At 42.2% G+C, this 16,066-nt stretch overlaps 1 protein-coding gene across 3 annotated transcripts in view; it reads right to left on the reverse strand.

Moving 5' to 3' along the window:
• Positions 1–8,211, reverse strand: part of ACSL3 (acyl-CoA synthetase long chain family member 3) — a 38,365-nt gene extending 30,154 nt beyond the window's left edge. For all 3 annotated transcript variants that reach the window (XM_041414475.1, XM_041414474.1, XM_041414476.1), the window contains exons 1-2: positions 8,073–8,211; positions 1,049–1,152 (exon numbers count right to left, since the gene is read on the reverse strand). The gene's annotated coding sequence lies outside the window, so the exon portion shown is untranslated. The remainder of the gene's footprint in view (positions 1–1,048; positions 1,153–8,072) is intronic.
• Positions 8,212–16,066: the final 7,855 nt, after the last annotated feature.

Here is a 16,066-nt window from a genome sequence, read left to right on the forward strand (position 1 = left end):
AACTCAAAATGAAAACACAGTATTAAAAATCAACCTGCGGAACTAATCTAAAAATTAGAAGTTTTAGTGAAATTTTCAAGGTTATATCAGATCTGGAAGGCCTAAAAAGGAAGCAATGTTTGCTGTTTAACATTCTGCCTTTTAAAAAAAAAAAAAGTACTACCCAACAAAACCAAAACTTTGAAAGGTTTAGTGAAATACTATACATGGTTTTAACAATATGTTGCACTTTTTAATTTTGGAAGTAGATGACTGCTTCGGACCATAAAAGGAGTGTAAGCAAACCCATCATTTTGGGGCAGGGAACAGAAAGCAGAGGACATGATCCTAAGCAGTTTTTGAAAGTATGAGACTATGGCACAGTGAGAAAGTACACTGCATTTTCAGCACTTTTATTCTTACGTAGCTCCTGCTTAATCACTGACAAATAAAAACACATGACATGTGGTAATATTCTAACTCAGTGGTTTGGTCTGCAGATAAGCTGTAAACACTCAGGTTCTTACAGAACATGAGTCCATCTTGGTTTCACATAATCCTGCCGGGGTTTTTGAGGATTCAGTGCTCAGATCCTGACTAGTAATGCAGGAAAGGTTGGGAGGTGAAATCCTGGATGAAAGAGCTGCTAATTTAAACAAGAATACAATACAGAAAATCTGCTCAAGCAAAGGGTTCTGGACATGCATAAGAGCTGTTCAGTTACATCTAATTCATGTTTAGTCTGGTAGTCACCAAATGGGAAAGAGCAAGAAGATAAATTAAGTTTGTCACACTTTTTCAACAGCAGAAAGAAGCAACAACCAGTGCACTCATTCACAAGTCTGGAGAAATAAACCAGTACTTCTCAGGACTGATCCTTCTTAATACATAATCAGTGATTTGGGCTGATATAATACTTATACTAATACTGTTATACCCTTTGGTTTCAGAAGAAAACTTTTGTTAGATGAGAAAGAAAAAAAATCCTTCAAGGAATGTGTTTACTAATTGACCTGCTTATAACAACTACATTACAATAAAAGCATGAATTAACAATAAAAAAAGGAACCTTATGCAACTTCTCATCGTGGCAGGTACAGGTACAAGAGCTGATACAAGATGTTCCAGTCTCAGTTTACTCAACAGGAGCTGTCACAGGCAACTGCATGAAATCTAAAAATGGAAAATTCCCATTAAATATGGCAATTATAAAACGCATCCTCTATTTTCTCACTCATATTTTGTAATAAATAATACCTTTTTCTCATTTGATACTGCACTGTATCATCTCAGAGAATCTAGGCCCAGCGCATGCAAGTTCACACAAAGCCAGATGTGACACACAGCACAGCCACTGCTCAGACTCGAGTCCTGTACAATCAAGGTGGCTGCAGCAGCTTTGGCTGAACTCAGGAGCTCATGGTATTTGTCTCCCTGAGAAATTCTAACTCCCCAGTGCCTTCAACCATTGAGGCAGGAAAAAAATTGACCTATCTTTGTGTATCCACCCACACAGAGAACGCACTTCAGCCTGAGTAATAAAATAGCCTTGAACACTTTACAGAAAGACTTAATAAAATAGTAATCATTGCATTTATTGATTTTGCTCTACTATACATTTAAGTTTTATTTATTGTCCTTTGCAGAAAGAAGTCTTGAAAACCTGTGCCAGCAAATCACATTTAAAATATAAAGGCAAATAAAGGCAAATGTAAACATTTTGTACCGATTACCTTTCAGCAAACATTACTATTTACACAGTTCTTAAAGATAATCTTTTCCAGTTTCAGTGGATTAACTATTTGCTGCTTAAGGTAAGGATCCAGGATGCTCACTGCCCTGGTTTTTGACTTACATGACTTCACACATACTAACCAAACTCCAACCCAGAGACTCCAAGATACTCTTGCAAAGAAACCATTTTGGTCAACGATTTGTGGTGTATAAATACATATTCAATTTCTCTTATCAGTGAATCTTGCAATTAAGAGTCACTGAAAGGATAAAAAGGTTATTCACTGGGTTAGGCTGTAACAGACAAAACAATTGAATACCTTCATGTACCAATCTCTTGATTACAGAATATAACAATAGGAGTTCTCAAGACAATGTAAAAATGCCCTTAATACTTCTAAACTGTACCAAAAAATAGCCTATATTAGTTTACATCTGGACTCGAAAAGTAACATTAACAACCCTGAAGAGGCAGGCTTCTACTACATCTGGAATTCACTCAAGAGCTGTCAGTATTTGCTAGCACTCAGCAAGTAAGCCTTTCTTTTACAAAAAGAAGAGACCAAAAAGAAAGAAATCCCTATTACTGATTTATAAATACTCATGTAGTCATCTGTATAAAAATAAGAAGGCAAACCAAATGTGCACAGACACAACAGCCAATGTTTCACAAGCCAACTCCCTGGACTGTGAAACAAGGAGGGCCTGAGGCGATGAACGGTGCAGAGGAGAATCCCAAACATGTACCTGCCCAAGGGGAAGGTCTCTTTTGCAATATGGCTTTAAGGGACAGTTATATTTCACAGGTAGAGCACAAGTGTTTCACATATTCCTTGAAACAGAGAGGACAGAAATCCCAGCAAGCCCTACTGAATGCTAGAAATGGATGCTTTGGGTCCCTGGAGAGGAGCTGGTTCTCAGCACATCCTCCCAAATCGGAATCAACAGCAGAATGGGCACAAGGACACACCTCACCTCCCCAGCCACCCTTCACCGCTTCCCACAAGCCCCCCCTTTCACCCCCTCCTGTATTCCCTGCAGTGTATTCACTGCTGCCCTGGCATTGTTTCTGGAGGTGTGCTGCTCTCCAGGGCCCAGCACCCTCCAGGCCATCCTGGCAGATCCCTCTCTCACAGGCCCTGTGGTTTCCACACAAGTGCACACACTGTCCTTGTCCCCTGCTTGCTGATTTTCCAGCCTCCGACCCCTCCCAGTCACCCTTTTCCAGGCTGCTGCCTGGGTCTCAGCATCACTGCTAGCACAAGGGAGACCTTCCATAAGCCTCCCAAACATCCCCAAAACCCTTCTCCAGGCAGATCTGAACCCTGTTACAAACAGGAGTGCCTCTCTTCAGTCAAGCTGGGAACATGTCAATGGCTCTGTCTCAAAGGACATTGCTTTCTAGAGGGAGGAAATGCACTGCTCAGCACACTGACCCCCAGGAACCCCCACCCTCTGGGAACAAATCCAGCAGGACCTTCCTCAACAGCTCCACATGACCATTCAGGGCTCGTCACAGGCATGGAACAGCCTCTGCTACAGAAAGATCTAGAAGAGGATTGCATGGCTGTAACTCAGGTGCACACTCAGCCAGAGGTTCTCCTGAAACTTTCAAGCAAGCACACAAGAAACTAATTCCCACATCAACTCCAGCCCCTGATGTCTCACTCCCAGTCCTGTCTCTCCCTGTACTTTGCCCTCCCTGCTGCTCCACATTCTGTGAACTGCTGTGATCAAACACAGAAAGAGGGATGGTGGGAGACCAAAATTGCTATTGATTACGTCTCTGCTCTCAAAAGGAAGCAGATATTCAGGGCATTGAGAGAATAAACACCTCTGAAAAGACAAGTAGGGTAATTCTGAGCTACCTTATTCAGATCATCTGTAGCCTCCAGCTGTGACCCACCTCTAGCACAAGCCTGGGTGAATCCCAAGACTCCTTAAATGCTTCCCCTCGCTCTGCCAGGGAACACAACGCTGGCAGATGGCCAGAGCCATCACAGCACACCCACTCCTGCTTCCACAACTCGACCCACTCAACGCTTCAGCATGAGCAAACCTACAACTGAGCTCCAGTCCCGAGGGAAACTCGGGCACTGCTCTGCAGGAGCATGGCTCTGAAAAGCACACACAGACACAGACCAGCAGGGAAGAGGCATCATCACCTGGAACAAACCAGTTTCCAGGTAGGAGCTCAGCAGACTGCTGGGGCAGCAAAGGTTGTGCATGAACTGCACAGCCCGAGGCTGTGATTTCAGTTTGGCTCAGGCAGATTTAACGCTGGGCTGCTAATAAAAACAGACTGTTCATCTCCAAAAGGTAATTCCACTCTTGCCCTCCATTGGACCAACACAGAGTGCCTGTGTGGCTAGGAATGAGTCAGATTAGCTTGTTGATCCAGTTTAAACCCTCTCCTTCTCAGGGTGGAAAGGTGGATTTTCCTTTGGATCAGCTTCAGTTTGAGCCTACCATGAGTCACTGCAATCACCTAAATCAACAGAAAATTAGCACTACAAAAGATGTTATTCTTCTGCTATGCAAAGTGAGTAACCACGAATTGACAGGAGTTACTGACAAGGCAAAACAGGAGGAGGCAGGGAAGGAGGCTGGCAGTGGAGCTGCAAATGAAAGCCCGCTGGGCTGTGGGTGAACCGGGCTCGGCACGGGACAGCAGGACACCCTGTGACACGGCTGTCACAGCACACTGCGGGATCAGGGCAGAGCTGCGGGCTGGGGATTAACCTGCTGCTCTCCTACTCATGATCTCACTGCGTACTTTTATAGGAGCTCAGCCTTGGGGGTTTCAAGTGCCACAAGCTTAAATACCTTTAAACTTTGGGTATAGGTTAATAACATCCTGTAAATACAAAAGGGTTTAATCTATGTCCTTCACATGTCAATGCTACATTTGTAAAATTTTACTCCTATTTCCTTAGGAGGCAGCCAGAAGGCATGTTATTAGGATAAATAAATTATTATTATGTCCTTGTTAAACACCAAGATACTACAAAGGTAGGAATTACATGAACCAAAAAAGTCCTTCTACCCTAGAGAGACACTCTACAGTATTAACTAAATTTTGATAAAAAGGAAAAAGTTCTAGAAAATATTTCTTTCCTCTTAGTAGATTAATTTACATCAAGTGGGGAAAAAAAAAAAATCACACCTAGTGTTGGCAAACAACAGGGAGACAAATGAGGTAGCACAGAACTAAAGTAGACAGAAGGAACTGACATTTCTTGAGGGCACAGAACCATGCTTTCTCTAAAATAGAGCCTTAGTACATCCAGTTATTCTAATTAGGTAATGGTAAGTGGGTAATAAAAACCTCAATTTGACATCAACCTCTTTTAGGTACACCCAAGCCCCACTGTCTGAAATATCACTGCACACTGCAGGACAGCAAGGGCCTGGGTTTGTACATCTCTCCTCTGCTTCCCAATGAAACAGTGACATTTATAAGAAACTGAAGGCTAAAGTGACATCACAAAACAGACAAACAGATTTATTTCCTCCACAAAAAATGCTACGGGACTCCAAAGCACAGTCTGACTGCACAGGCTACAAACTTAAGTTTAAATCTTTGTTCCAGGTGAAAAATAAAACTAAATGAAAGTGAGTTCAACACTAATGAGCTCCAGGAACAATAAGTAAACACTCTTAAAGCTACCTTCACCCACATGAACACCCTTCCAATAAAATCAACTAAAAATGCAAACCTCATTGCAACTCTGCATCTTAGATTTTTCTATTTAAAACTTATTTTACTTAAATAAGGGGGCTTTTTTTACTTATCTAAGACAGTTCAGATATTTAGTGGATTGACAAATACATCTTTATTAACAAGAACAATAAAACACAGCCCTAATGTGACAACTTCGTCAGCAAACCTGAAAGCACTTCCCAAAAAGAAGTGTGCTAAAAATGTGCTTTAAAATGATGTAACAAAGCAACAGCTATGCCAGAACACAATCCAGTGCTGCTCCATCTTTCATCTCCTTCCCCTCCCACTACATACATGACACTTCATGGCAAACAAGTGTCTTGTTTCAGGCACTTTACCAGATACTGTCAATACTCTGCTTCCATTCCTCTTCACAAGCAATTATTAGAGCATTTAAGGAATGGATTTCATGCCAAACTAAATTAAATGTTTTCATGTTTGTGACAGAGAAAAAAACAAAAAACTAGTGGGTGAAGTACCTTGCTAGTGGAGAAGGCCTCAGAGGAACTTTGGTATCTGCCAATTCACTGCTAGAGAGAGATGAAACCACCAATTTCCCCAGCCTACTGCTAGATTTTCAAACCGCAGACACAAATTAAACGTGGAAGAGTACATAAACAAGAACATCAACACCACAGCACATACAGTATTAAAAAAGTCTGCATAAAAATAAGCCAGAAGCTCCACCAGTAACCTTTGCCCACTGAAGAAGTGGTGTCACAGCCGAGTTACCACTGCCAGCTTATCACTCCGAATTCCTACAGTCATTTTCCGGCTCGTTTAAGACAATTGCCCTAAGTGCTTCCACTGGGAGGCAGACTCTGCTCTCCATCCCAGTCCAAGGGACCCACCAGAACGGTTTCATCTGCTGTTTTCTACTACAAAACACAGCCTAAGATCAGCCCCCCAGTTTCTGGGAAATCTGAAATGCTAAGACATGAACAGTTATAGTTTATTTCTTAGAAAACAGAAAAAAAAATAGATGATCTACTGCAATACATTCAATGTGGTTTGTACTGTATCCTAGTCACGCATTCATTAGATCAGAACAAAAAAAAAAAAATATTAACAAAATAATCTCACATATTTTTAACTGTAAAGGTGCTTTGGTATTTTTTTATCCAGCAGAAGCTATACATGCAGAAAATTGTTCTTATTTACTTTTAGATGAATTTGAGTTCATGTAGTGCCACAGTAAAAACTATAACCCATCATACTATATTCATTTTTCAATGAACTTTGGCCAGGTCCAAAATCTGGTAAGCCTTATATTTATGTTCTTTCTTTAACATTTCTTCTCAGTTTGATGGGATTTTGTTAGGGCTAACTGTTGGCCCTGATGCTGGCTCATTCCCTGGTGTGCAGTGTCAATTCACACACCAAGATGAGAGATTTGATTTCTTTATTCTAGTTTGCACAAAGTAGGGATCTAGGTGTAACCCCACAGAGTCAGCAAAACTTTAGTTACACATTTTACCAAGGGCATCAGCGTTACAAACAGACAGCCTTCTCACTAACCAGTACTCAAACCCCTATTCACTAGTTACCTCTCTCTACTCCCTGCAAACTAGTCCACATGCACAGCCCTGCTCTGCACTGCAGTCAGGTCTGTTTTGAGTAGGTGGTCAGTGGGTGGTGGCCATGAACCCCCCTGCCAGAATCACCTTTCCCCAGGTACTGCTCAGTCCTGCTGACTCCACTCCTGGTGGCTCCTGTCCAGACAGCCCTCTCGTCCTGGACTGTGCTCTCCTTCCCTCAAAACAGATTAGCCAAGCCTACATGTCTCTACAGGTTTCACAGTGCAATTGCTTAATCATAACTGCCTACCTATAGCTACTAATTAACATCAAAACAACTGCACAGTTTGGTTCAAATCTTGAGGGACCTGATAACCTTACACCAGAAGCTCCTGAAAAACAAGAAGTGGATGAATACTCAGGTAACAAAACAAATCTGACAGAACGAAAGAGAAGATACACACTTCACAAGAAAGTGTGAAAATTCCAAGTCTTGAGACAAATTTCTCACAAGAAAAATATCAGCCAGATGAACAATATATATGAGGAATTTTACAGTACATTTCAAAGCAAGAAGGATATCCATAGCATGATCTAAGCTATCAAAGTGATAAAGTGGGATGTTCCACCATTTAATTTGAAAGGCTAAGCTGGCAACATTTTTAATACACTTTCTTTTTTGAAGGATAAATACATTCTCAGGTTCCAATTATTTGGGGTTTTGCTAGATTTTGTTTGGTTTGTTATTTTTTTTTAAATATCGTGTCCAGTCATCTACAGTGATTTACCACCAAAATAAATGGAATTAAGTAGATCCCACAAGAATATCTACTTTTCTCATACCCAACACTTTCCACTGTAGTGCCCCAAATCCAGAACAGGAACAACCCCTTTCCTCTGGCCTGCAGTGGAAGTCCCAAGTCCTTCAGAAAGGATCACCACCTTACTACAGAAAGACTGCTGCTCCCAACCCACGTGCACGGTTCAGATTGTGCTATCCAACATTCACTCTTGGTACAGTGAAGAGATCCCCCTTGAGCCACACAGCAGAAAAACAACAGGAATGCAATTTATGAAAATCACAGCCCTAGCAAGTCTTGACTCAAACCAATACTCACACAAGATTCTCTGGGAGTTTCAGAGTTTGTAGACTGAATTTCAGAGTTTGTAGACTGCAAGGACTAAGCGAGACACCTCAAAAGCAGTGCTTCACTCCAGCAGCAATATAAATGCAAAAAATAACCCATGGAGTTTTCCTGAGCACAAACACAAAGAGAGAAATTAAATTTGCTCTAAGTTCTGGGAATATGTAATTTTCACTTTTTGTAACTTTACCTCTGCCACAGGTTAGAAACCTATTCTCAAAACCAGAGTAATCTGTTTCTTAGATTGCTTACAGTGGTGTCTGTGAAACCCCACATCCTAAACACCCAGGTTCACAGATGATTAAGCCTAACTCTTAAGCTGGTTTAACAAAAATACTTTGCTTAAGATTTGGAGTATATGTCCAAATGCAACTATTGTCCTGCAATAGCAAGAAACTGCCTCCCTCCTAGTGTTATTCAGGACATAATACTAAAAAATTACTTCACTTATTTAACTTCAGATTTCAAAAAACTCCAACTAAACCAAGCCAATTTACAGGACACCAGAAATGCTGCACACACAATCAGTAGAAATGGGACTTCAACCAATATTTCCTATAGACACAAGCATAGCACCATAAACACCAAATTGCCAAAAGGAACTGGAAAGCCTGGAAACCACGGCCAAACCATGGACCAACCAAGCACTTGATGAAATCTGGGGAAGACTACCAGAGAAGAAGATTTGACTGTTAGTGCTTCAACCTCACTCCTCCATCTATTTATGGACAGACAGCACATTTTGCATTCAACAAGTTGTGGGGTGACTGATGGAAGTCACACAAAAGGCTGAGCTACAGAAAGACAAGTAGGCTGCTTCTCTGCACACTGCTTTGTATGGTTTTTATTTCTCTTGGCTGCTCTAAAGTTCTAGGGAAGCGGGGAATACAGTACTACAAAAAAAGAAACAGCCAAGGAAAAAGCAAATACTTCAAATTCAGTGTTTTCCTAAGGAGCTACTTGATCTAGATTTTATATCAATACTGCCAGGGGAAAAATTACTCTTTTGTTCAAAATCCAGCACTATGATTTATTTAAACATGGCATAAAGAAGTCTACCTTGCTTATTTGAGTCATCATTCTATTTTCTAGCTTTAGAAATAACAGAGTATCAGGACAACCTCTCTCCATCACACTGGAACAAATATCTTTTTCTCTCTTTTTATCACTCTTCCTTTTGTAAGCAAAGCAAGGCAGGATCAGTCATGAACATGCTCAACAGTTGCATAACTCGAAGCAAACACAGAACAAGGTCTCATTAAATTAGAAGCCATTTTATTCTCTGAGAAGAAGCATTACACAAGTGTTGTTCTCAGCTCCAAGTCCTTATGTGTTACCCTTAAAAATAAAACTTACAAACACAGGTGGTGACAATCAGAGGACAATATCCAGTACCCACAGATATGTTCAGAATGGGATGAAGGTGAGGAAGGAACTACATCCTCCCAGGAGATCACTCAAGTCAGTAGTTCAGAATCAGTACACAAATACTGCGTAGGTAGAGGGAGGTTTGGGTAGAAGAGAATCCTGTTTTTCTCTTCAGGGAAATCAAACACACCCTTAGACTCTGATTATGCAAACATGACCAAAATTGAGGTACGTGGCTGGGTAGAGCCTTCACTGTTAAGTTTCAAGAGCATTTCTTTTTTAAAAAGAAAGGTGCCACAGTAGCAACACCTTTTGTAGGAATTATGTGAATATTCTCAGAAAAAATAATTTTGTCTGTTTTATACAGATGTCAGCATTAGATTAATACAATCTGACAAGCTGGAAGTCCAGAATAGCCTATTAAATATTTCTAGAAGAAGAATATAAATATTTCACATGTTTCATGAGCCGCTAGCATTTCAAGCAACAAGGAAAATACATCCTGCTTTTTACAAAAGTCCCCCAAAGAATCATGAAATATTAAGCTAATTATGTAATTAAAATATATGCAGTTTCAACCACTGTACTCTTAGAACCTGTTATCTTAGATATAGACACATTTACAGATGCACAAAAAAACAAGTCAGGATAGCAGATATGTCAGTCCTTTCACAAGCTGACCTGGCCACAACTGCATCTGTGACTGTGTAACACAGGATCTGGGCAGAAGACTATTTTTTTTTTCTTAATTTTAACTGATATTATTAGTAAATTACAGATTTAAATTTTTTTGAGTGTGTGTTTTACCTAGCTTTCCTAATCAAAAACCCTCACCCCACCTTCCAACACCCACTAACAGCCTTGGCTTGATGACCCAGACATTCACACATGAGCACACAGCCCTGCTGGGAAGTGGATTTGTACCTTGTTGAAAGAACTGGATGTTACCAGGTTAAGCCTTTTGTGCAGATTGTAAGAAAAGCAGGTAAGAATCTCCACAAGCATCTTCCCCCTCAAGAAAGGTGAAAAAATAAAATCGATGCAGTTTTCAGCACTGCAAAATTGGAAAATGTTTTCTATGCATCTCAAAGTTATCCATTAGGAAAAGCATTTCTCTATTCATAATTTCTCTAGAACAATACAGTGCAGCAATACTTCACCAGGACAATTAAACTGCAGCTGTAAATGCCTAGAAAGTTCTGTTACCAGGGCTTCACAAGTCATTTGTGGACTTACACTGGGACAGACCAAACCCAGTTTGCCACAAAGATCACCAAGCTCCCTGCCTGAGCACTCCTGGGACAGCCATCTCCTCTGGGTGCCTGCTGCCTCTACCTCACTTCAGCACTCACAAACAAAAATCCTGACAGAATCTGCAGACACAAAAAAGCAGATGTTTCTCTACATAACCACTTAAATCCTCCTGCACACCATCACCTCCTGCTTCTTCTGTTCCCTTCTGCCTTTCTCCATACCCGTACACTCAAAACCAACTACAGATACCTCTTTACCAAACACAAATTATCAACTCATCTAAATTTTAAGTTAACCACAGATGCTCTACTTTCCAGTTTTTCATAGGTTCTCACAGAATGAGCTTATAAACATTGATTTTAATAATGGTTTGGTGAAACAACTGCAGACCACACGCAGTTTCACAGACTGTCTTCTCATACTGTGGTTGGTAGAATTGTTACTGTACGTCTGATCCAACAGAGCTTACATCACCACGCACATTGATGTATGCACTGCACTAACTGCTCAAGAAGCACAGTGCCCATGGAAAACCTTCCTGAGGATGGCCAAGATTTCTCACATGTCTGAGCAACCACCCTGAACAAAATGAGGGATGTTCCATACCCTGTCCTGGAGAGCAGTAAGGCAAAGGCAGAAGCCTTGCCTCTAAAGATGCAGAAAAAGTGTTTCTACACAGTTTTCAGTTCACAGTATCCTTATGAAGTTATCTCAGGAGAGAATGTTCTACAGATAGGAATGTCACACAGCAAATAGATGGGGACTGAACGTGGCAGTACTGTACTAGTGCCACTCTGTGCTTCAGCACGTCACTTCTAATCTTCACTAACTATCTTCCCCTTCCAGGTCTCATACTGGTTTCAGCTAACAGATACAAGCATTCAAGGTAAGGACATTTACTCAGCTCTAAAAAGCAAAGCACTAGATTTCCAGTTTTATAGTGCAATGGGAGAAGGTTTGCAGTTTGTTCTTGCTGTTTTCGTTATCAACAGTGAACATCCATAAGCCAGCAACTTCAATCATCTTATATTCCCTGCTTTTCAGGAAACTCATCAGACTGAGAAGCCAGCCTGTCCCGTTTCAGGTATTGTAATTAACTAGCACATTTTTGTAATTAACAAGGCTCGTGAACATTGAGGCAAAGTCCCAATGCACAGGTGGTGACAAATTGCCACCTCCTCCTCCGGGATTACAGATACCTTAAGTCAGCACCTTGACTTCCCATGAGCTCACTTAAGGAATGAGAGGACATGTGGGGGAGGATTCCTTCCCAAGGATCTATAAAAGACTCTTGCAAGTTTTGAACTGAGTTGGTTCAAACCATTTTGAATTGTGAACAACTTTTCTCTAATTGATTCAGAAGGTAATACACAATATGATCTGAGTTTCCTTCAGAGTTGCACTCCTGCCCCTCCCCGGTATTTTGGAATGGTTGTTCAGAAGGTGTGTTTAGGATATGGCCTTGTCCACATGATTTCCTTCAACAGACTCAAAATCTTGAGATCCCAAACTGTATCTTGCAGCTGAGTACTGAACTCTGAGAGCCTCTCAAGCTTCACTACATGGCAAGCCCTGATGTAGACCAGGCCCTCAGGATGAAGAGCAGGTTCTTCCAACTTTAACTGCATAATTAAACAAATAAAGTCCTGCCATTTGAGAGCTGCCTGAGTGCTTGCTATACTGCTCCAAGTCTGACATGTAAACCTGCACTGCCAGACCACATGCAGCCCTAAATAAGCTAGCTCACAACCTTCCACTGCAACTGATCTGCTGGCAGTAAGTAGGTAGAGCCATGGGACATTTTAGGTGGAAAAGGAAATCAGGAGGACTCTGATACAACCTCAAGCTCAAAGCAGACTCAGCTGTGAAATCACACCTGCTTCCTCAAGGCTTTATCCAGCTGGATTTTGAAAACTCCCACAGAAAGAGTCTGCACGGGCTCTCTGAGCTACCAAGTCCCAGCACTTGGCACACCTCAGGGTGAAAAATGCCTTATGGACACAGAACTCTGTGATTGCAATTCACAGCTGCTGTCTCTTTTCTTCCCACCACACACCACTGTGAAGAACTTGGCTTCACTCTCTTGAAAACTTTCACACAGGTGCTGGAAAGGTTCCCCAAGCCTTTTCTTCTCCAGGCTCAACAACAGGCACAGCTCCTCTCCTTCTCACAAATCAAAAGCTCACAACTCCAGCCAATCTTGGCAGCCGTCCACTGAACCCACTCCAGTTTATCAACATTTCCCTCATCCAAGGGAGGGGAGCACAACTGGATGCTGTAATCTAAAAAGTGCCAAATGGAATGGGATAATTGTCTCACTCGTCCTGCTGGCTCTTCGGGCTGCCCTGTGTTCATCTCGCTGGCCACCATGACCCCGAGAGCCTTCTTAGCTGGGCTGGCCCCAGAACAGGCTGTGCTGGTGCAGGGGTCACTCCCGACGGGGAGCGAGCCAGGAAGCTCCCACCCACCCTTAAGGAGCTGCTTAAATGGTAAATTTGCTTAGTAATCGGCAGCAGATGAAACGGATCGAAATTGAAGCCAAGTCCTCTTAGTGTTAATACACCTTACTTAGTAGTACTAAGTCGCCTCTTAGGGCCATATTCAGATGGCCTAAATTCCACATAAATCCTTCTGCCTCCTATTTCTTATTAGCTGGCTTTCAGGCAGCTCCCCTCTCAGTGTCTTATGTAAATTCTCCGAACTGCTTTTCAGAATCACCTAGAATTCTCCATTGACTGGGAAAAGGGGCTTCAGTGGAATTCAGGCCACCTGAGCCTAGTTTTTAAGGTCCAGTAACACTGCAGCATCAGACTGCATTATTTTTTGGATTTGCCACCATGGCAGTAACTAACAGTTGGCTGTCAGGACAGGTTTAGTTACTCTCCCACTGGAACAAGTGTTTTAAAATAAAATGTAGACTGCTAAACAATTCAGGACTCAGTTCTTCCTGCTACTTTCCGGAAATTTAATCCATAGCTGGATCTCCTTTAACAAGAACACTTTATCCATAGTTCTTTTGAATTTTGTCCTGAGCCATGTGCTATGTTTGTTCCAGAAGTCTTGACAGTCCATTCAAAAAAATTGGGTCTTCAGTATGACTCAATGGCTCAAACCATTCACTGGGCTACAGAAAGGAAGAATAAAAGCCCTACAATCAGCACTGAATGGGGGCTGGGGAAAACAGTGGCTTAAATGCTCACCAGTTCAGCAAAAGCACACCATGCTTTAAGTCAAACATGACAACAACTCCCCTAGTTCTTCAGATATTAATTAGCTTTCCAATAAATACCATTCTGATTTTCTGAGGTTTCTGGCTAAACCACATCTTTGAGAAGTTATTTCTTACAGGCATCATGGTTTTGGAAATGTCCTAAGTGAGAAATTACTCATAGTCAGCTCAACAGGCCCTTCTCAGTGTTCTTACATACTCAGCATTCTCCAAGCAAAAGAGATGGAGCAGGGAAGATGGGAACCACCCATAAACACTTCTGAAAAGGGGAACCAGATTCTACACACCACAGTCCTCACACCTCTTTTTAGGCCATTAATAGTGCTTGTATCAAAGCCCCACAGCACTCGATGCACAGGTATGGAGAGTCTACCCTTGTCCACAGCTGTAAGTCAGAGCTCTCTCAAAACATCCTGCCTCTGTGAAATATAAAGAATAAAACTGAGGCTGGAATTTATTACCTGCATCCTTACTTGAGTGGAATAGGACATTTGAAGATAGCACAAACATTCAGAACCAAGTGCCAGCTTATTGCAAGAGACTACTGTTGAATTAAGTCAGCAAGCCAAGAGGGAGCAGACCCATACCACAAAATTTTTCACCACACAGAGCAGCAGCTCCCTCAGACTGACTGAAGTTCATCACTGAACAAACAAATGTTAAACCTGGACCAACCTCCCATTTCTAGAGACCAACAATAACAAACATGCTGAACAACTACAAACAAAAACAGGTCTGTAAGTCACAATGCTTAGTTTCAGCCATTCTTGAGGCATAAATCTACAGGTCAGGGAAGAATTACCAAGCTTAAAAATGTCTTTCCTTAACTTTTCAAAGCACACAGAACAAACAGTGTGAGAAGTGCTGCAGACAGCAATGAATAAAAAGTCTTATGAATGCACCCAGATGACTACCTTCCTCTTAGGATACAGTTAAGACCTGATAACACATCTATTATTTCATGCTTCTTTTAGCCCCAGGAAATAAAAGTCATAAGCCACAGTGATTTTTTGCACAATGAGATGGCAATCCACTCTGGAAAAAGACTGTATCAAGAGCAGAATGTAACCAGTCAAAAATCACATTAAGACTCTTGGTTTCATTTTTTTCATGTTTTTCTTTACATGATGCTTAATAACAAGACAAAAAAAAATACCCAGAACAAATTTCATGTGAACTCAAATTTTTGTATTTTGCGCAAAAATTATTGCCCTTACCCTTAACAGACTTTTTAAAGTAACCAAAATCTTTTATCACTGGTATTACTCTTTTTCATTAATTCTGTACTGATAACAACACTTAAAAACTGAGGCTGCTCAAACACAAGAATTTCACATCTGGTGTTACCAAACCCATTTCACAGGCCAAAAAAAAGTGCTGAACTATAGAATCTGATACTCCTAAACAAAATGCAGTACTTATTGTAAGAGATTACATACCAGCTGCTGTACATAATAATTAAATGTCGGTGGGGAGGGCTTGTTTCTTCAGTACAGTAAAAAAAAATGGATTGGTTATAAACTATCTTACAAATATTTTTACTCTGTTACTGCCCTCGTTTTTCCGGAGGTTACTGTTTCCTCATTTCCCAGGGATTCTGTATGAGTCCCAAACACCGAGCTTCATGCTTATGGAACTATCTGTAGTAGTATTTTAAGGCTTGCTGCTCTCCCTGCGAGTGAAAGGTGTTCCCGCGCTACCCTTCCCGGGCGAGTCCTGGAAGGGAACGCACCTCAGCACCAAACCCTGCATGGACCGCCTGGAAACAGACCGGCAATCCCGAACCGGGACCGCACATCCCGGCCCGCTCCTCCTGCGGCCCTGCCGCTTTGGCATCCCCCGCGCCCACCGACCGCGAGGCGCACGCCGAGACGGCGGGGCCGCGGCCGGTCCCGGAGCCCGCGGCGGGGACGCGGCACACGGCGGGCCACGGCCCCCGCGGCACCGGGCACCTGCCGCACGCCGCGCTCCCGCACCCCCTCGGACGCCGGGGCCCGAACACAAAGCAGAGCAGAGAGCAAAAACGCGCCTGTTACCGACTATTATCTCGCTAATTATCCGGAGCACCGCTCCCGCGGGGGCGGCGCCGGTACGCAGCCGCCGGCCCCGCCGGGCC

This window comes from Onychostruthus taczanowskii, unplaced genomic scaffold, assembly GCF_017590055.1.
Source record: "Onychostruthus taczanowskii isolate IOZ18803 unplaced genomic scaffold, ASM1759005v1 scaffold45, whole genome shotgun sequence".
Classification (NCBI taxonomy): Eukaryota; Metazoa; Chordata; class Aves; order Passeriformes; family Passeridae; genus Onychostruthus; species Onychostruthus taczanowskii.